Consider the following 22891-nt stretch of genomic DNA (forward strand, 5'->3'; position numbering starts at 1 on the left):
TTTAAAGCTATAAATCTTTTTTTTAATACATTTTTATTGATTTCAGAGAGAGGAAGTGATAGGGAGAGAGAGATAGAAACATCAATGATGAGAGAGAATCACTGATTGCCTGCCTCCTGCACAACCCCTACTGGGGATTGAGCACACAACCTGGGCATGTGCCCTTGACTGGAATCTAACCCGGGACCCTTCAGTCCGCAGGCCAACGCTCTATCCATTGAGCCAAACTGGATAGGGCTAAAGCTATAAATCTTAACCAAAATAATTTTTAGAACTTTTGAGTTTCATTTCATGTTATCAGAGCAAATATTTCTCTAGCACTATTTTGTTATAATATAAAGCAGCTTTTTTAGGTAATTGTTACTTGTATAGCATTTATACTTTTATAAAGCAAGGAAATAAGTATTGATTAAATTTCAAACTATCTTGAACATTATTAAATTTACCTAAAATACTCATTGCTATTAAGTCAGAATAAACACACTAGCAGAGAAGTCATATTAACAAACCATAAAAGAAACTGGTTGGGTAAGAAGTTACTCAGCAAATCAATATAATTTACTTTTCCTTCTGAAAATATAGTAGGAGTTAAAAGGATCAAGGAGCCACACATTACTTGCAGATATAATAACTATATCACATTTGTAATAAATAATGATAGGCCCAGCACCACAACCAGTATTCCAAATATTATGATAAAATAACTAATTCATACATTTTAAATTCATAAAGCATATATTTAAATTTTTCTTTGCATTAGCATTTTTTTTAATTTCTTTATTGATTACAGTGTTACATATGTGTCATTATCCCCCCATTAACCCCCCTACTCCCTCCTCATGCCCTCACCCCCCTGTTGTCTGTGTCCATTGGTTAGGCTTATATGCATGCATACAAGTTGCATTAGCATTGATTATTATGGATTTTTATAAAGGTAAAATATGTTTTTGTGTTAACTCAGAAGTCCCATTACGTAACCTAAAAATTTTTAATTAATTCCACTTCTGGGTATTTGGCCACAAAGAAAATAAAAACACTAGTTTGAAAAGATATATGCAGCCCTATACTCACTGTGGCATTATTTACAATAGACAAGATATGGAAACAACCTAGGTGTCCATTTATAGATGAATGCATAAAGAAGATGTGGTATTATGCAATGGAATATTACACAGCAATAAAAAAGAATGAGATCTTGCCATTTTCGACAACATGGATGCATCTAGGTATTATGCTAAGAGAAATAAGTCAGGCAAAGAAAGACAATTACTGTTTGGTTTCACTTACATGTGGAATCTAAAAAGTAAAACAAAACAAAATGAAACAAAAACAGACTCATAGAAACAGAGACCAAAGAGATAGTTACCAGAAGGGATGGGGTGCATAGATGACTGAAAAGAAGAAAGGGAATATAGTCAGTAATCTATAATAATAAAAGCATAATAGGCTAATTAGACCGGAATTCCTTCCAGATGACCTGATGGACGAAGCCAGGGCTGCAAGGGAAGCCCAGGTCCCGGGTGTCAGAGGGAAGCCGGTGCCGGTAGCCAGGGGAAGGAAGGCCTGCCTACTCTTGCATGAATTTTGTGCATTGAACCTCTAGTATTGGGATAAGTTTACACGGTGACAGATAACTGCTAGAATTGGCACGGTGATCACATTGTAAAATATGAAAATGTTGAGTCACCTGAAACGAATATTGCCAATATAAGATTGTATATCAACTATACTTAATTTTTTTAATCCAAAAGAGGACATAAACTTCTAGCAAAAATGATCTCATGTACCATTAATGATTTTGTCACTTTCCTAAAATGATATCACTGAAAGTACTTGATTTATTTAATCATGTGGCCTTGTGTATCATGAAATCTAAAAATTCTGAGTTTCATTTAGTGAACAAAGTAAGCAAATAACCAGTATTTTGACAAAGGACTTTTAAAAATATAGTCCTTAAGTTATTCATACTAACATTTCCAAAAGTTATGACAACAGAAAAATTACAAATGTGATCAATTTAAACACTTGGGCACGAGTAACTAGAGAATGACTGTCAGCTCAGCAAAGTCTATACAGTAAAGAAATAAAAATTTGGAGGATCATTGGCTCCCAGGTCTTAGAGCTGATCTTCAGAGGGCACAGTGAAGGGAGCTGATTCACACAAACTTAACATTGTCTAATCTGTCCGCCATGAGCCAGGAAGCCAGCAGGAAGGCTCTGCAGAGGTTAGGTATTACAGTGGGGGCAAACTGGTCACTGGCCTGTGGGACCTTAGTAAAAGTAAAAGATTAAGGATTACCTTAAGGCTTCACATGTAATATTCCAATAGAAACAATTAGCACCTTTGAGATATTGTAAACAAGCAGTCTCCTTTTTACAAACCAGCAACATTTTGCTGTCCTTTCTCTCAAACTGTGAGGAGAACTGGTAGGCGATCACCATTTCAAAATCCTTGTTTTGAACCCTGTATTTTACATCATGTCACTGAGCTGAATGAAAGGCCCAGCACAACTGTTGTAATTGCTTAATGCATCATCACTACCTATTGGGCGAGACTCAAACTCAACTAGGGAAACACTAGACTATCCTATCAACTGCCACTCCTGAAATAAGGAGAAAGGTAACTATTGCCCCTTTTAAGAAAATAATTCTATGGACCAGCACAAAGATTCTGAGTAGATTATTATCCTTTCAAATGTGTAGGGAACTAACCCTCTACAATCCCTAGTTGCCCAAACAACTGCTCTCAAGTCAGACAAGCTGCATTCTGAAACCTTCTGCTTCCAACTAAACACACGGTATTGATCTGCTGTCACCATTCTCACACAAAAATTAAAGGTTTTTATTTCCATTTAGCTGCCACTTAAGATTTATAAAAAGTTCATTTTTCCTTTTGTCCTCATAACTCAAGTCCTCACTGAGCATATTTCTTCATCACAGATTGCCAATTTTTGGTATTTTAAAAATCCCATCAAATTACACTTATATGATGTGACAATTGACTGTTACTGATGGATAAAAGAGGTGGATGCTTAAAGTCATTCTGCATTCTATTACTGCACCTATCTAATTTAGGAAAGCTCCTTTATAAAGGTCCAAAGTTTTTCTTCTTTAATCAGAACTCTAAAGACTAACTTTGAAAATATATTAAATTGGTTGGGCCAAGAGATGTGTAATAGAATACAGAGCCTCTTGTCAGTACACTGCAGAGGTAAAGAAATGACTCCATTGTCTAGTCTTTCAATTTAATTTTTATTATGTTTATAAATTTAAAAATAAGGAGTTCATAAATAACTAAATTTCATATCTAAAAACTGTATTTATAGTTTTCTAGAGGTAATGTTTTAATAACTAAAGACATGAGCTCCTTGGATAAAATTTCCTGCAGGGTCTCCACGTACAGCTGTGCAAGTTGTTCTGTGCACAACACTAGGGGCACCCTTCACATCAGAGAGCACAGATCTATACATTTATTATGACAATTTTCTGCCAACGGGGAGTAAAGTGTCTTTTTCTAACAAAATCAATCTATTATGACAATTTTCCAACATTTGGAACTAGAGTATCTCAAGTAAAGGGTGGATTTTTCTAATATACACAAAGGAGAAAAACAGACTAGCCAGCTGCTGGGGCTACCTGGCTCCTGTTCCTCTGCAAGTAAGGAGTTGGGGGATGGCCACTCCCAGGTGACCTCCGCTGATAAGGCATGCCAGACTTCCTCCCTGAACTACAGAGTGGAGGTTAATTTCTCTCAAATGAGACATAAAAACACCAACCTTGAAAATACCATCTAGGGTCTTAACTCACTAATGTTTAGTCCACATACATTTGAGTGGATTCAGTCAGTTACAAGGTATGTGGTCACTGTTTCACTACAGTAGTTTCTTAATAAGGCCATCATGAGGCGTCGCAGGACACAAATCAGTTAAATCACTCTCACAAATAAAGCTGTTAAGGTTTTACAAACGTCTTTCTCCTGATCAACAGCAATGAGCAGTTTATACTTCGATGGACAAAACAAAATTTAGCAGCCCTGGAAACTTGAAAGGCTCTTTTGCTTAAGATTAGGTAAAACTGCTGTAAGGCTGGGATGGTTCTTCCTAAAACCAGACTGTAATAAACTTATGACATCTGATAAGCTGGGATGCCATGTATCAATGTGGTATTGTTTTGCAATTTATTCCTCTGTTTTCACAGGATTCAGGGAACTACACCAAGGCCATGTTTCACTTTATTATCTGTTGATTACAAAAATTATGTTATACTACTAAATAAATTAGAAGTCAACTAGTAACAGAATAAAATGATTTCAAAGTTAATATGCATAATGTATTACATATAGCTTTATTCTAATAATACATAACATTTTAGTTCTTTTATCTTTATAACTATTTATAAAAGACTACACAAAAAAGTCACATATTCCTGCTGTGAAAATGGTGCCATCAATTGACTAAAACTTTTTTATGTTATTTTGGAGCTAAGCAAATTTCTACAGCAAAACACCAAACCAGAAGCCTTACATCTTAGTTCTAGGTCTTCCATTCACATGCCTGGGTCCCAGTTTCTTAGTCTAGGCCTTACTTTCTTCAAATTTAAAATAAAAGATTATGCTACTCCAAGATCATCTGCAATATCTCTTTTGGAGCTAAAAGTCTATTATTTGTCTTGGATGTAAGTTATGCAAATCCCAAAACTACTATTTTTTTCATGTGGTGCCAAAATTTTTTTTTAATCATGATCTCCTAGCATACTATATAATACTAATTTTAACTTTAGAACTTTACCATATACTTACAAAGACTCAAGAAGTAAAGTAACTGTGTATACAGCAATCTGCATGACAATGTAGAAACACAAACAGAGAAAAAGCACTTTTATCTGAGCCAGAAAGCTGTGCATTAAACCCTCAGTGTTACAATTCATTAGGAGTCAAGACAGGTACATGGCACTATGGAGTGATACAAATGCCATGCGGGAAGCACAAGAGCAGATAAGAGAGTGCGGGAGTGGGAGCTTGGCCTCCTTAGCGTGAGCTGGAATGGAATGCCAGCTCCATCGCTTATGGGAAGAATGACCCTGGGAGAGTTGCTGAGCCAGAGACACAGTTCCCTCATCTAAAGTGGAGACAATTCCTTCCTCACAGGCTGTTTCCAGGTACAAAGAGAGGTACCACTGGATTCAGAGTTTGCATAACTGCTTAAAAACAGAATTTTAAGTTATCCTCATGACATTTATTTTCATACCCCACTTCAATGATAACCCAACCTAAAGAAAAGTAAGTTTATAGTTTCTAATCCCTTCCATCTTTATATGCCTTCTTCAATAAACATGCGCCGGTTTTTCTTCAAATTGCAATTCTTCAATAAACTTCTTCTTTTGCCATTACTACTTATATCATGTCCCAAAATAGTAATATTCAAATACAAATTATAAACATTAAATTGAACTAAAGGGAATCTATAGAAACAAATATTCTAAATAAATTGCTTTTGTCTCAGACTGTAAATCTTTTAAATAAAAAAAAAGTTTCTGGCGATCTAATGTAATCAATTTTTTTATCATTCTCTCACAGTAAGATAATTACTAGCCTCTTTACTCTTGGGGAACTTTGAAATAAGATCCTAACAAATAAAACTTCTCTACTATGTAGAATATTTGATCCTGTAGTAATTTTTGGATAGAAATATCTTCTTTTATAGTTGGCAGAGGTGATGTATTGAATTCTCTAACTAGCCTGATAAATGTTCCTTTTCTACAAAGTGCCAAATTAAATTGTCTTTTAAATTTAAAAAAGAAAACTATGCACAAGCCTTCATTTCTTTGCAAACACCAGTTGATATCAGATTGTAATATAAATGTATTCCAGAAATGGGTGTAGCTCAAATATCTAGATATCAATTCATATTTTCCAATTAATTTTCATTATAAGTTCACAAATGTCTCATAGGAGGAAAATAAACGGCCCCAATACATAAGCTAAATCTCACGTAAGAATCCTAACATACACTTCAAAGCACTTCTTTGTTAGTGTGTGGTCCCTATGCATTTAATTTTCCATCACAAGCTACAAAATAGTTAAGTCAAATGGTCAGTCATTCCACAGGATCTGAGAACACTTACTTAAATACACAAGTAGATCTAAGTACACCAGAAAGTTAAGACCCATTTCACTGACATTTTATATACCGCTGGGCATAAACAATTAAATTACCATATTGTCCATGCCACTGCTGTTTACGGGTATTTACAATAACTTACTTGGTTGAAAATAAGTAAAAGAAAAAAAAAAATAGCTGTTCAAATAAGATAAATTCTGCTTTGCACATTGGGCAGCTCACTAAATGAGTGGCCGGAATACCGGGTTCTGGTCTCACAGGAGCCACTGCAAACTCAGTGACCTGGGTCAAGCCACTTAACAACCCTGAGCCTATTTCCTCATCTGCAAAATGAAAATAATGATACCCTACTATCTTATCTACCTCACAGAGTAGTTTTAAAGAGTAAAAGGTCAGTGAAATCACAATGTAAACTCTAGGCTACAATAACAAGTGGAAGTAAGCTATGTTACTACTGTGCCTTTAAGGGTGACAGCCTTATAATAAAGACTTGATGATTTGATGACTTAATGATGAGACGGTGCTAAAGATGGAGGAGGGCTCTCTGAAGAAATTTTTTCCAAGGCTAGGAAGCTTGGGCAGAATAAACTGTTTTTATAAGGGCAAAGGGGAACTTCCTGTATTTACTATAAGGCATCAGAAATGCAAATGAGAGCATAGTAACTTATTAATTGTGCAGAAGTGAAACCACTTTAAATAAACATGTCCTAAATGAGACTGAGCTATAAGAGGGGGTAAGGAGGTACCCATCTTGACGTTTATGGCAGAGCCGAAAAGGATGGATATCTTCATCTGGCCAGCTCCTAAAGGACAGCTAATGCCTTCACTTCTCAGGGAGGAAATGTTTGCTCTCCCCAACTCTGATAGCACTCAATAAAATGCATGACAGGTTTATTTTATGACCACAAAATTCGAATTTGTAGTACCTTTTAAAGAAGTATGAATAAGAAAATTCCAAAAAGAGGAAAGAAAATACCAAGTACCTTGTTTCATTTATGTGTAAATAAATCCAGTTCTAATTGTAATAGTATACGTTGTGCTGATCCATGACATATCCCAGCTTTAGTGGTGGGGGAAGAAGGTATAAGATAATAGCATATAAGAAATAATTCTATTGTAAATTCCATTTTCTTCATTGATAATATGTCAATAAAAGTATGTTAACAATGATCTTTAAATAAACAACTGTAATTTGGCAGTTGTGGTCACTACAACATCTCTGTGCAGGAAACACTGCCAAGGCTTAAAAACATATCTGCGTATGAGGTAATCCCAGAATCACTGGCTTTGCTTCAATCAGGGCAGGATTCATTTACAGGCCTCTGATCTTGACACTGATCCATTCCTGCACACGCAGAGCCTCTTACATCCAGTACATAGTATAAAACAGAGCAATTCAACAAAAATAAATCATAGACACAGATCTAGGCACTGTGGGCACAAGATGAATAAAATCCAGATCCTACTGCTTAAGAAGGTTATGTGTTTTTTTTGAGATCTGAGGTTGCCAAAGCCATTCCTCTGAGATATTCATACTAACATTGTGCCCCCCCGACCCCACCACCACCACCACCAGCACCAGCACCACTGGCTATAACTTTCTGCTTACCATAGATACAGCAATGAACAAGAACTGTCTCTATTCCTACCAGATCCCTCATGCTGAGGAAGGTCTGTCTTCCTCCCACCTGACTAGCCTAATTCTGCCTATTCATTCAATAGTACTATTGAGCTCCTAGCATGTTCTAAGAGCTGAGAATATAGCAATCAGCAAAACAAAGTCCCTGATCTAATGGAACTTACCTCAACTTGGTGTAACACTGCTCAATTTTGACCTATAGTCTCCAAAGTGGGATTCTCGAACACCAAAACATTAAAAAAGACATAATAGGTAAGATGTAGTAAGAAGAAAATATTAGAATTTTATTTATATTCAATTTATCTTTCTTATTTCTAAGCTATTATATTTTACTAGAGGCCCGGTGCCCAGATTCATGCACCAGTGGGGTCCCTCAGCCTGGCCTGCGCCCTCTCGCAATCCAGGACCCCTCGGGGGATGTCGGACTGCAGGCCAGGCCAAGGGACCCCACCAGGGCACGAATCTATACACCAGGCCTCTAGTATGCATATAAGATCTTTGGTTAATCTCTTCCCGCCCTCCTCCTCTCCCTTCCCTCTGAGATTCATCAGTCTGTTCCATGTTTCCATGCCTATGCATTGCGCATATGCCCCCTGGTGGTCAGTGCATGTCATAGCTACCAGTCAAACAGTCAAAACAGTCAAATTGTCGCTTAGGCTTTTATATAGAAATTACATACATAATATATTAATACCTCAGTATATGTAACTTATAAACAAATGTACACATATCAAAGATACATGCTCAAATTCTTTTGCTGAGGAAGATAGGGCCACATTTAAAAGGTCCAGAGATGCCACTTTCTTAGATGACACATTTGGAATGAACTGTTTGGCTCAGGTAGGTTTAACCTGGGCTTTCCACCAGGTTCATTTTCTCCCTGGTAAATTCAAGGAAGCTTTTGCAACAATACCTAAATACTAAACAATACAACCAAAGATCAGATCCATCCCAATTTCCCCTTCCTAATCGTCTCCTATCACCCTATACTCACCATCCCTGTGTCCCATGAATATAGAATCTTTGTCTTTATTTTCTATTCCACATGTGGCATGTGTGTCATAACTATACTAGAAACATGCTGAAACTAGAACCACTATTTTTTTAATTCTGCAAGTCCCAGAATCCCTAATCCAGTTTTATGTATTTTGAGTACTCAATAAATATATGTTGCATAAAATAAAGACAATTCAAAATATAGAGCCCAGATTTACCCAACAGATATGATAGAGGATTATCATTTGCTTTATGAAAGATGGCTCTTCTTCATAAAATGATGAGTATTATGTTCCTTTACGTAGCTCCACTATGTGTACTTTACACTGATTACTTAATATGGGAACTGGGAACGGTAAAACTTTAAACTATAAAATCAGTAGCCATTGCTAATTGAAGGTCATTTAGAAATACAAATGAAGCATAATGAAATTAGAATTTAATTGTGAAACACTAGTTAAGTCAAAACTTTTCAAGAAAACATCTTTAATGAAGAAAAGTACCAATTACCCTAATTCTTAAGATCTATATATTAGAGTTAAGGTCATTTAGCTATATTTGACAAATATGTCAGAAATTACATATATGGTCACATTTTTTAAAAATAAAGAAAAGGAAATCCACTTCCTAACAATTGATTCATGTTCACAGTTCCTCATGCAGTAAACATATCACTATGTGTGTGAAATAAGGTTTTCATATGTAAAACTCTATGTCCACATGTGATTGACCCACTTCCTGAAGCCCTTTCAAGCTTTAGAAAACTTTTATATGAATCTGTATTATTCATGCAGAGGCTGCATACAGGAAATTACTAAAATACAACAAAACCCTGAACCTTACAACAAATCAGAACATGTTCTCTGGGACTACTAAAAACGGATAGCACCAAATGAGATGAGAACACACGCCCATATATAAAACTTATAAAGAAGTAGATTATTACCGTGAGGACTGGTAAATAATGCGATCTGAATGCCTGTACTTCCATGATGCCAAACAGCCCAAGACAGAGAATGGAAGACTCTCATGTTGTTATTCTGTGTGTCTCTGTTCCTCTCTACTGCTTTAATGTCATCATTAGAGGCATTATTAATGTTGTGATCTTATGAATAAACTAGAGGCCCAATGCATGAAATTTGTGCAAGGGGCTCAGCCCATCACGGCCCCGGCTACCTCACAGCCCCTGCTACTTCGCAGCCCCGTGGCCCTGCACACTGGTCACTCCAGAAGGTCTCCTGGAAGGTCGTTCTGCTGTCTGGTCTAATTAGCATATTAGCTCTTTATTATATAGGATATTTTTCCCAGATAGGCTTCTTCTTTATGATTTCACCTATGAATGTATTTGTTTATCAAAAGCACCCATGGCTGGCATTTGGAACAATGAGCACCATATTTTAGAACCATGGTTTGAATCTAAATTGGGTTGATATGCAGAAAGGATCAGTCAGAAGAGGGCCACAACTAAAACTGGGTGAAAAGGCAGACATTCTGAGGCTTAAATGATAAAAAGAAGCTATAATAAAGGTTTGATCAAGTCAAAGAGGAATCCAAAGACCAAAGCCCAGATTACTAAGGCAACCAAACTCATGGGGCCTCCAAAACATGACTTACTAAGCCATGAGACAAATCACAGTTGAAAATAGGGGTTGAAAACATCCTGGAAAACCTGAAAACGGATTAAAAATTATGCCAAATGCTTCTATCAATCTATAATTTCTCAAGGGTTATACAGAAGTAAATTTTTACCTCTTTAGAATTTCATGTTGTGCTTTAATAATTGGACTAGAATCTTATTAATATACTCCTAACTAGTATAATTTATCTAAATAAAAGTTAAGTATCTATAATAATAAAAGCATACTATACTAATTAGACTGGGCATCCTTCCGGACGAAGCTGTGGCAGCAGCAGGCGGGAGCCAAGGCAGAGACCCCTCTTCGCCGCAGCGGATGGGGGCCAAGGCAAAGGCAGCCTCCGCAGCGGCGGAGGCCGAACCCCCTGCACAAATTTCGTGCATCGGGCCTCTAGTAAACTATAATAGTTTATAATACTTTTATTGACATGTGCTTGGACCACTAGTTTGAAATCTAGTTCAAATATATTATTTTAGTCTGTATGCTTTTAACATGATTTGGTAGTGGAATCTTCAAACACTTCCCTTCACTTCAAAAGTGTTATCATTAGAGATTACAACACTAATAGGAATAAAGAAAAAAAGAAAAAAGAAATTAAGAAGAAAGTTTAAAACACTTAACTAAAGCATATCTTTCTAATATCATTAGAAATCTTTGTCAAAAAGTCAGTGACCTTTTAAATAGACCAAAAGCCAAAGGGATACACTAATCCTAATATATAAAAAGCCAGGGGCCGTCACGACCCAAACAACCGGATGGATGACTGAACAGCAGGCTGCATGGGGCGACCAGGCCAGCAGGGAGGTTAGTGAGGGACGACCAAAGGACTGAACAGCAGGCTGCGTGGGGCAACCAGGCCAACGGGGGGGGGCAATTGAGGGTGACCAGGCCAGCGGGGGGGGGGGGGAGGGGCAGTTGGGGACAACCAGGCCAGCCGGGGGGGGGGGGGGGGGCAGTCAGGGACAATCAGGCCAGCAGGCAGAGGCGGTTAGGGATGATCATGCTGGCAGGCAGGTGAGCAGTTAGGAGCCAGCAGTACCGGATTGTGAGAGGGATGTCCCCCAATGGGTCTTGGAGTAGAGAGGGTACAGGCTGGACTGAGAGGACCCCCTTCCTGTGCACGAATTTTGTGCACCAGGCCTCTAGTATTTAAATAAAAGCCAAATTAGGGTTAGAAATCTAATTTTTAAAATCTACTCTAGTGCTTGGGCCAAATTAGTTTTACAACCTTAATGACAATTAGTACAAACACAGTGTCACAGCAAGAAACTCCTCCCCACCTCCACTTCGGTGTCCAGCTCCTGTGCTGGAACTAAACAGTTTTTCAGTGGCATTTACTCAGTACTATTTTATGCAATATCTGTTAGAACAATTAGCACAGAATAACGTATAGCATAGATATTTACATCTAGTGGCCTTTTCCTGCCAGCAGAACACATTTACTTTGAGGGCAATAGGGGGATAAGAACACATATGTAATACCTTAATCAATAAAGAAATTTTTAAAAATGAAAAAAAAGAGCTGTTCTATATTCACCTTTTTCATCTTGAAGTCTAAATCAGCATCACCATGTTATAGGCACTCAATCCACTTAGGCTGAATTAAATTGATAATAGTTTTTGCTACTTTAATCTCACCAACACTGAACCAAAGTATTTAATATGCAATATGTTCTTTGAACATGACCCAATAAAACAAGTCGAAAGAAAGGTGTCAGAGGCCATAAATTTATGATTCGGTTTACCATCCCACTTGAATGAGAACAGCATGGAAGTGGTTTATTGTAGGAGGATGAAACACAAGAAATGGAAGCCCACCACCTTTGGTAAAGTATCAATCAGCTAAAATAATGCAAGAGCATACTTTTAATAAGACTACCACCCACAACAGTTACTTTGCCAAAATAGGAAAATACCGTATTCCCATGTTTTATGGATCAGGGAAAAAGGAAAAGCCATTTAAAAAAGAATGACTACATTTTGATCTTTCATATCTGAATTACTCTTGGACTTTGCTGAATTTACAAAGATAAAAGATTTTAATTTCAGACGAATAGGGCTCTTAGTATAAAAAAAGGACCATATTATTTTGTATTTTCTAAATGATTTTCTACTTGTATAGAAATCTATAATTTATAAAAATCTCTTCTATTTATCAGAGCAGAAGTAAGTTTCTTAGGTAAAATAAAAAGTACCCCGATACCACTTCAAAAGCTGTCAACTTTTGACTGACCCTATATGTAATTCACGTTTGATCATTAGACATCTGAAATACAAGTCCGTGAATCTGCTTATTATTTTTTCCAATAATAAGGAATTTCTTTTCAAAGCAAATGCCAGAAAACTATTTCATAAAACTCTCCATGCTATATTGGTAAATTCCTTCAGTAAAATAATTTAAGTATTAAAATGTACCAGAGTAAAAACATCATAGAATATTCAGCCAGAAAAAAACCAACTCCTCATGAAAGAACAAAGAATTTCTAATGATGTATTAGAGGAATTACTAAATAGTAGAAACAATACCTGCTGTTACTAGACATTTCTATACTAGATATATCAACTAGAAAGTTAGTTCACTAAATGTCAATTTATAAACTACATTTGTACTGGTTACTTTTTGCGACCTGACTGATAATAGGCCCCAGCTCAGAGACTTACTCATCTATCTCCCTTAAGTGTAACAGAGAGTAGCATTCTGGCCCTATCACTTCAAAATGAAGATTACTGTTCTCTGGGGACAAAGAAAAATTAGGGAAATTATTGCCTAGAAGTTGCCCCAAACCTTTCATTTCTAACCTCTTGGAATGTGGTGCTAAAGGCAGGTAAAAGCCCAAAAGACTGTGCAGAAAACCCCAAAAGACTGTGGCACTGCAGCCAAGCATACTTCTCTAACTTCATAGAAGTTACTAAACAAGACTCAGTTTCCTCATCATTAAAATAGTTACCTTGCCCTAGCGGGTTTGGCTCAGTGGATAGAGCGTCAGCCTGTGGACTGGAGGGTCCCTGGTTAGATTCCGGTCAAGGGCACATATCCAGGTTGTAGGCTCAATCCCAGTAGGGGGCGTGCAGAAGGCAGCTTATCAATGATTCTCTCTCATCATTGATGTTTCTCTCTCTCTCTCTCTCTCTCCCTTCCTCTCTGAAATCAATAAAAATATATTTTAAATAGAGTTACCTCTCATCAGAAAGTTGTTTTGAAAAATAAAGTAGTAAAATAAAACTTGTACTGAACAAAGAGGCCCTCAGTCCAAATTAACTTCATCCCTTCCTCCCAAAGTAAAATACTACTTGGGAAACTTCTAAATACTGCTTTCAACTTTCCCTTAAATATAAATAAAACTATGTAATCAGCCTATCACCCTAAAACACAAAAAAATTTGAATAAGAAATTCACTTTGATTTATTTCATAAAAACAAGTAACTTTACTTCACAAAGCCCTACTACAGGCACCTCATAATCCCTTAGGAATTGGGTGATGGCTCAAACTCATGTATCATCAACTTTATTATATAAGTAGTGATAATCACTAAAACACCTCAAAAAGTACAAACAAATCTCTAAAATCAAATAATAGTAAAAAAAAAATTCAACTCCATATTATCAATCTTAAACATTTGTAGGCAGTATCACAGATGCACATTAGTGAATATGATAAAAGGCTGACAGACAAAAAGTGATCAGAAAGACAGACAAGATAGAAGGAGAGGAGAAGAAAGAAGAGGGAAGAAGGGTAGAAGAAATGAGGGAAAGAAAAAAAAAATTTAACTTCAGTAACTCAAAAGATATTCAAAGTGTGACAGCTGGGTGTGGAGAATTATTTTCTCATTTTGTTCCATGCTCCACCACATTCCCTTGTAGTCAAAGAGAACTCTACACTTGGGTGAGTTTTCAAAGGCACACCAAAAGTGGAAAAAAACTCAGCATTTTTTTAATATTAAAAGACTCAACATTGCTAATAAGAGTCCCTCTGAATTACTTAATCTGTGGCTTTCCTATGGTAGTCAAGCAATATATATATATATATACACATATATATATGTGTGTGTGTGTATATATATATATATATATATATATATATATATATATATATATATATATATATATATATATATATATATATATATATATATATTTATAAAAGGCCAGCGACTGGAATGGCAAAACGACCAGAACGACCAGTGGCTATGCATGCAGTGTAGCAGCCAACCAGTAGCAGCCAACCAGTAGCAGCCAACCAAGCCTGATCCAGACCCTGATCGGTCGCCCACCCCTCAACCCCCCCACCGGCCCCGCCCCCAGTCGGCCCCCAACACCCTGATCCGGGGCAGGGCCAGCCAGACAACTGCCCGCGGCCCCTCCCCCTAGCCAGCCCGGCCCAATGAGCCCCATCGGGGCAGGCCAGCCAGACCCCACCCATGCACGAATTCATGTACTGGGCCTCTAATAAATAATAAAAGCAGAACATTCTTTAGTCATCAACAGTTTCGGTCTATACCAAATGAAGACTGATTTAAGTCTAGCCATAACAATAAATCACATTACCTACTACTTTATTCCTAGAGAATGTCAGACTGTTTTCTTCACAAACTTTTCATTTTTCTCTGGTTCTACAGAAAATTAAAAGTACAAAGGCAAGATCTTAACTTACATTTTCATAGTTAACCTTTTGCACTCGGATGTCGAGTGTGACTCGACACGGTTAGCATTAGAATAAAGGAATCAAGAAAAAAGCAAGCAAGTGCAAAGGGTTAATTATTGAAAATAAAGGCATCTAGAACGTCTATGAAGCAATACAACACAAAAATATTCTCACCTGAGAGTACACTAAATTTGCAGAAAGAAAACTTTCTACTTTTACTTTTCTGCTAGAATGTAAGAAATGTGCAAACGGCAATAAAGGAAATAGAACCTCTTCATGAAATGTCTCCCTACAGTAAACTATAACAAAAGGAGCCTAAATTTTGTTCAATGATACATAAGAAATGTTCAACACAGTAAGCATTTCAAATGTTATATAGATATGTGTGTTTGTTAAATTAAACTGACAATTATAACAACAAAAAAGGAATCATGATATCAAAATGGATATATGAGGTTCAATTAACAGGTGTGTGTGTGTGTGTGTGTGTGTGTGTGTGTGTGTGTGTGTGTGTTTAAGCTTTCCTTACCCAGGACAGGAGCCTTTTACACTGCTCAACTTAGGAGATGCAAATGGTATTAACTACCATTTTGCTTATCTGACTTTATAATCTCTAAAGCCTTCTAGCCTTATATTAGAAGCCAAAGGGTTCCAACAGACAGACAGTTTTATAGAGTTAAAATATAATGTTAAGATATCTTCCATGATTCACCAGCTTGCAATGAAGTCAAAATGTTCAGATGATCAGTGACCAAAATTAGCAAAAGAATTTTCATTGAGTGAAGTGGGTAGGAATGACAGATAAATTTCATTGTGTGGACTAAGGAAATTAATATGATAGGATCATAATCCCTTATGTAAAATCCTTGGGTCCAGGTATGCTTCAGATTTTTGTGTTTTTAAAGAGGTCAGAGAGAGCCTGGCCAGCATAGCTCAGTGGTTAAGTGTTGACCTATGAATCAGGAGGGCACGGTTCGATTCCAGGTCAGGGCACGTGCCAGGATTGCGGGCTTGATCCCTAGAAGGGGGTGTGTAGGAGGCAGCCAATAAATGATTCTCTCTTATCATTGATGTTTCTATCTCTCTCTCCCTCTCCCTTTCTCTCTGAAATCAATAAAAAATATATATTTAAAGAAAAAAGGTCAGAGAGATATTGTAATGACTATGTATAGTGTCAGGGGAATATACTTAAAATATCAGGGGAACCACTTTGTAAAGTATATGATTGCCTAACCACTATGCTATACACCTAAGACTAATACAAAATAATATTAAATGTAAACTGTAATTGAAAAATTAAATTTTTTAAAAGGTCAGAGAGAGCATATAACATATATTATGTATCACTGCTAGCTAGATTTATGAATATAAGATAGCCCACACAAATATATTACTATTTCTATAGCAAAGTATGTGAATATTCTTTCTAAGTAAGCTTTAAAACTATTTTAAACAAGCCCATAATAGTTTGTATCAGGTTTTGCTCTTGCCACCAAACTTTTGGAGAAACAAACAAAAAAATCTTTCAGTTTTTTGGAGAATTTTTTTTTTTTTTTAGATAAAAGATGTTGACTATATATCCAATACCACTACATATCAAAGTACAAAGACATTTTCAAAATATATACAGCTAATTAATTTATTGGAGATGTAAAAGTACACCCAACTAAAATTTAGCCAAGTAGAAAAATGTTCCTGTAAAAAATAATGTTAAAAATTATGAAATGCAAAGTTATTTCTTTTTAATTCATTCAAATAAATGAATGTTAAACTACTTAAAAATAAATTGTTAGAGAACTCTGGTACTACTTGCAGTCATTTGCACTTCTTTGTATTTGACCACATGTTGCATTTTCCCTAGCTTTTAGTTTTCATATTGTTCGAGATTTCAGGAATTTGGTGTATTTCCCATTCATCTCTTCACTTGCCCCTCTTTTCTATTTAAGTGCCTATTTTGTACAATGTAATTACGCACTCTGGATGTAATGCTTCTCAATTTTCATGCTTTGACACAAGGATAAGTTTTAATTGGTTGTAAAAAATGCCCTAAGTAGTTACAGTTAAAGTACCACATTTTATAAAGGGTTTCAAATAGGTGTATGGGCATATTCAAAATATTCATTATGATAATACGATTCTCACTAGTATTCTGACATTCTTAATAGGGAAAGAAGTGGCTTTATCACACTGTGAACTACATATAAAACCTACCAGGTAATTTATCTATGTCTATAACCAGGGAAATTGCAATGCCCCATATGTAAATATCAGTTGCATGTATCATGGTAGAGGAAAGTTTGAGAAGTGATGCTCTAAAACATTCCAAGATGTATCAAAGTCACCAGAGAGAATACTCAGCTAATCACTAAAATATGAAGAGTTGTTCTCCTGTCCTGTACTTTATCTTTTGTGAGAGGTGGGAAAATCCTTGTCCAAACCTGAAAAAAAAGCCTGTACTTAACTGCGCATGCCCCAACTATTCTTTTTTCTTCTTCTGATTATTCTTATTTCCTTCAGTAACAAATTAATTGTCCAACACCTCACATCTAGTGAAAAACACACTAGTGTTTCGTGATACTAGGGTTGAGAATCACTTTAGAGCAGCGATTTCCAACCTTTTGCATCTTATAAATTAAGTAGAGCCCCCGGTGCATGGGATTCGTGCACTGGTGGGAGGCGTGGCCTGTGGGGATCAGCCCAGTCAGCCAAGCAGCTGTGGACCCACTCATCCTGGTCAGTCGAGCTGAGCTCCCATTGTGGGAGCACACTGACCATCAGGGGGCAGCTCCTGTATTGAGCGTCTGCCCCCTGGTGGTCAGTGTGCATCAAAGCAACTGGTCGACCAGTCATTCTGCCACTCGGTCACTGGGCTTTTATGATATAGGATAGGATTACTAAAATTCTGCAGCACACCAAAAATATGTATATGTTGCTAATATGACAAAAAAATTAGGTATAATTTTGATTCATTCACACTGGATGGCTATTGTTGTATTGGCTATTGTCAATTTTTTACTTGACGATCAAAGGCAGGGGTGGGGGAAAAACAGTCTGCACACCATATAAAGCTCTCAAAATCATTTGGTTCTGGCCCTGCCAAAACATTAGGGGTGAATTAATTAAAAATTAAATGTTTGACCAAATATAGCAGGCTAATTCTTAAGTTGGTAATTTTGTATGGCCCAGAATCCTATATAATAAAAGACTAATATGCAAATCGACTGAAGGGTGTAACGACCTGTAGAACGACCGGTTGCTATAATGTGCACTGACCACCAGGGGGCAGGCACTCAATGCAGGAGCTACCCAAGCTCACAGGCCCCAACCAGTGGCGGTGGGGGGCATGGCCGGCAAGTGGGTGGCACCAGGCCAGCCAAAGGCGGGTGCCAGCGGGGGCCCCCCAATTGCCCCGCCGGTCGCCTCACAGATCGGCCCTGATCGTCAGCCAGGCCTAGAGACCCTACCCATGCAAGTTTTCATGCACCAGGCCTCTAGTGATAATATAGATATCCAAATGGCACTTGGCAGAAAAAAGGTTCCCCACCCCTGAACTAAGGGAAAGAGATCAGTGCCCCTGACCAAATAGTCAGGAATTCCATGTTTTAAAAATTCTTGTAGCACACTGGTGCTACAGCACACCGGTTGTAAATCGCTGCTTTAGGGAGAATGAAAATTAAAGGTACAGTTTTGAGAAATTTCAGTCTTAGGGGGAGTTAGAGTGAAGTGAGATGTAGCTATGAAAACTTATACTATCTTTTGAGTGCTCACTCTGGATAAGGGTCATTTACTGACATCACTGTTTTTGTAATTCTCATTCTGTTGCATGGTAAATATTAATATGTCCTTTCGCTCATATGATATTGAAAGCTTATTCTGAAGTGACATGCTCAAACTCTCTCAGCTTAATAAGCTACAGAGGCAGCACTGTTCCTTGCACCATACCCGCTACTACAGGAATATCTACAGAGGGGCACGGAGGTCCTCTCAGTATTGCAAAATGATGACTGAAACGTAGTCATAGACTCTTGAAGCTGGAAGAGACCTCAGCAGTCAGTGAACTCTAACCCCACACTCCGTGCATGACTCCCATTCAATCTTTATCCATCTGTCCCTTATACCAGTTTCTCAAAGTGTGTCAGAGTACCCTGCGCCTGTTTCAGTATCCCCTGCAGTACCATTTGAAATGCAGATTCCTGAGCCCTACACCAGACACATTGAATCAGAATATCTGGGGGTGGGGCCTGAGGACCTCCACTTTTAGCAAGCACTCCAGGTTGGTGTTTCTCAAACTGTACATCATAAAAATCAACTTAGTGAATGACACTCTATTTATTTTTTAGTAAAATGGTTTGGAACAGATTAGATTTGTAGAGTTGGATAGGAATAGAAAATATCAGAGGGCACTGCTCTTAGTACTGTTTCAGAAAACTTTTGTTTCAGTTTTTATATGGGGATTGGGATACAAAAGATATTTCCTTTCACACACCTCAGTTAAAAAACACTGAAGAAATACAGTTGCTTTAAACAATTATTTGTACTTGTTTTTATTTCTCCTTTGAAATAAATTATCGATTTTTTATTTAATTATTTCCTTGTATGGAATAATTCGTGAATAAAATCCTTCCATGTCCTATTTAGAATCCCAGTTATTCCATTCCAGGAGCTTATTTATCCCCTGATCTTTTTACCCAAGGGCCATGTTTAACTATTGGTTTAATTACTTAATCAGTATTTTACAATATTTTTATTTTTTTCTAAGATTTCATAAAATCCAACTCATTCTTATTTTTACCTTGTATTTTATACAACCACCTCATACCTGAAGTCATTTCACTATGTAGATCCCTGAACTGACTCACACATTTTAACTTAGTAAGTTTATATTTTGGTAGGTGTGTCAATGTTTCATGGTCTATATTAGTATTTAATCATGTAAGTCTTTCATTTCCTTAGTATTCCACCTTCTCTCTATATATACTTTTAGATAGAATTCTCTAGCAGCTTGCCTTATGTTACATTTCCATTGTATAATTGATACTTATTTTAATTCTCACCTTATCTTTTTCTTTGAAAGAAAAAAATGAAAACAACCCCAATTAACACATGAGGATTTTTCTGGGTATACCTTTATCATTTTAAAATGATGTCCTGGCGTTTCAAGGAACTGTAATTGCCTTCTAGGGAATAATATGCACACATAGGAATGTTGAGTGAAGCTATACTCACAAAGTGCTTTCCTCAGGTATGACTTAAAATATAGAAATCTCTGCAATTCGACTCAGTATGTGATAACTGCCCTTGAGGTAGTACAAACCTACTGATTGAATGACAGTCACAGAATTTTCAAACTGTAAGATCCTCCATTCAGTCTTTGGCCTTAGTCTTTACTTCCCTCAGCGCAGTGTTCTCTAAGTGTAGCCTGAGGACCACCTGCACCAATTTACCTGGGGCATGTGATAAAAAACGAAGCCATGAAATTACAACGCTCTTATAATTTAGATTATTTTCATTTCACAGTGAGAGGAAGAAAACTGACTAAAAATATAGGATACTACTCAGACCTATTTTAAAAGGTACCCTTCACAATGAAATGTTAAAAAAAACAAAACAAGGTAGACTTCAAACAAGTTCAAGAAAAGTGTCATCTTCTTAAGTTAAGCACATGCTTAAGTTACCATTTTAAAATACAGGTATGCCTCACTGGTGGTGATGCAATATGCCACAGTTAATTGCCTAAATTTACTAATTTAGAACATTTAAATATCACAATTTTAAACATTTTTGCACTTTTGTAAGACAGCAATAATTTCAGGATTTCCGTTAGTACAACAAAAATGACTCTATTTTCAAAAAGATTTTTTAATAGGGTTGAGATGTGAAGTCTTTATTACTTCTATTAAAGTTCTCTAATATTAAAGTAATTGATATTCATGGTAAGATCCCATAAAATATGGCTCTTGCTTTACCCATGCTCTTTATGAAATGTAGGAAAACATAAACTTTAAGTATGTTAGCTGTTGATTAATAATTAAATATTATGCTTATAATTTTACTGAAAAATATGGCTAACTTTAACTGCCTAGTTAGGTTTTATGAGTTGCAGCAGGTTAAGACTGTCTTTTTCTTCTTTCTTTAACTACATACAAAAAAACCTTATCAATTACATAGTTTCTTACAGCACAAATGAACAATAATTATTACATATTCACCCTAGCTTTCACTCAAATGTCTAAAAACAATTTTGTTTCAATGGTTTTAGTATAAAGATCAGGTATTTAAGGTCAAAGGTGTCATACACTTTTAAAGGTGTAAAGCAGAGCTATATGTAACCTAAAAGCAGAGCTATCTCACAAACTCTCAAACCTGGGACCTCTTTTTTTTTTTTTTTTTTTTTTAATTTAGATACGAAGATCAAGATGGATTTTAAAAAGTACGAAAATTGCAAATTTTTGTTAATATCTAAGTCTCCAGTGAAAGATTCTTTCTAAAACTGTCAGAGTACCTCCAAATATATAAGCACTGAAAATCAACATAGATAATTCTCCTTTTCAATAGCGAGCATTAAAAATGAAATGCAAATTAAGGCTTCAGTTTCAGAACTTAATAGAGATATGCAGAATAATGAAATGTGAAGTTTGGGAAAATTTGGCAATGTAGAAGCAAACCTTTATCTAAATTCTCATTTTGATAATCAAGCCTCAAATGCAAATAACTAGCAATTCACTGTTAGGGTGACTTTTAGGTCACCACAATAAGTTTTGAACTATAAAAACTACTCTGACTTTAAGACCAAGTCTATTCTTGAAAATATTGTTTTAATGAAGCAGTTATTTGATATCTCAAATAAATATAAGAGACCATCAAATAGCTTTTATTGTGGAAATTACAGATTCCCATTTTAAATATATCCATGGAAAAAGAACTAACATTAAAAGTTTGCTCCAGTGAACAAAATAATGTGCAACTATGGTGTTCTTTAGTAATCAGGAATGCACTTTGAATACTCTTGCTATACGTTCAAAAATGAAAAAAACTTCTCTTCCAAATAAGCTTTAAAAAAAAAAATCAAAGACATGAAATCCACATATTTTGGTGTGCACTAAATTCATCTTTCAGAACCATCTCATTCTGATTACTCCAATTGGCCTGTTTTATATGTGATATATTAGGAAGGTCTCAAAACTACCTGAAGTAATGTGATATTTACATTTCATAAAAGATGCTAGATATTTTAAATTATATCTCAGTTAAGATTCTCAGCAATACTTTATATTATATCTCAGCAATGTCAAAGTATATTTTGCTACTGTCTGGAAACTACCAGAAAGGCCTGGTCTTCAAACTCAATTCCTCTTAATACTAAGAGGACCTTTAAGAATGCACACAGTATCCTAGGAAGCCAAGAAACAATACAGATAAGTTCCCTTTTCTTTTTCTTTTATGAAAAATTGAGTCCAAGTCCATTTTCATCCACAAAATATAATCCTATCTTCTACTGTGGTAGTATTACAAAGCAACATAGCTGATTTACACAATTTAGTACAACCAGTTTCCTTAACATATCAGCAACTTAAGAGTACCTGAGGATTTCCTTATAGTGGAGGGGCAAAATTACAAGTTGGTTTTCTACACTTGGGCTCACCGTGATGCCTTCAAATACTCTACAAACGCTCAGTTTTCAGCTAGACAATTCATTACTTCTCACAAACTTTTCAGACACTTGCTATCCCACACATTATTTCACAGATTTTTCCTTACAGGAGGCATACATCGGAAAAAGTCACTTAATAATGAATTTCAAAGTCACTATTTATTGTATATATAGGCTGTTAAAATGTACCAAATTTCTCCAAATAC

The 22891-nt window shown here is 36.3% G+C and overlaps 1 protein-coding gene across 1 annotated transcript in view; it reads right to left on the reverse strand.

Annotated features, from left to right (window-relative positions):
- BBX (BBX high mobility group box domain containing) overlaps window positions 1-22891 on the reverse strand; it is a 302011-nt gene that overhangs the window by 275056 nt on the left and 4064 nt on the right. The gene's annotated exons all lie outside the window — the stretch shown is intronic.

Source organism: Eptesicus fuscus, chromosome 3 (assembly GCF_027574615.1).
Source record: "Eptesicus fuscus isolate TK198812 chromosome 3, DD_ASM_mEF_20220401, whole genome shotgun sequence".
Taxonomy (NCBI): domain Eukaryota; kingdom Metazoa; phylum Chordata; class Mammalia; order Chiroptera; family Vespertilionidae; genus Eptesicus; species Eptesicus fuscus.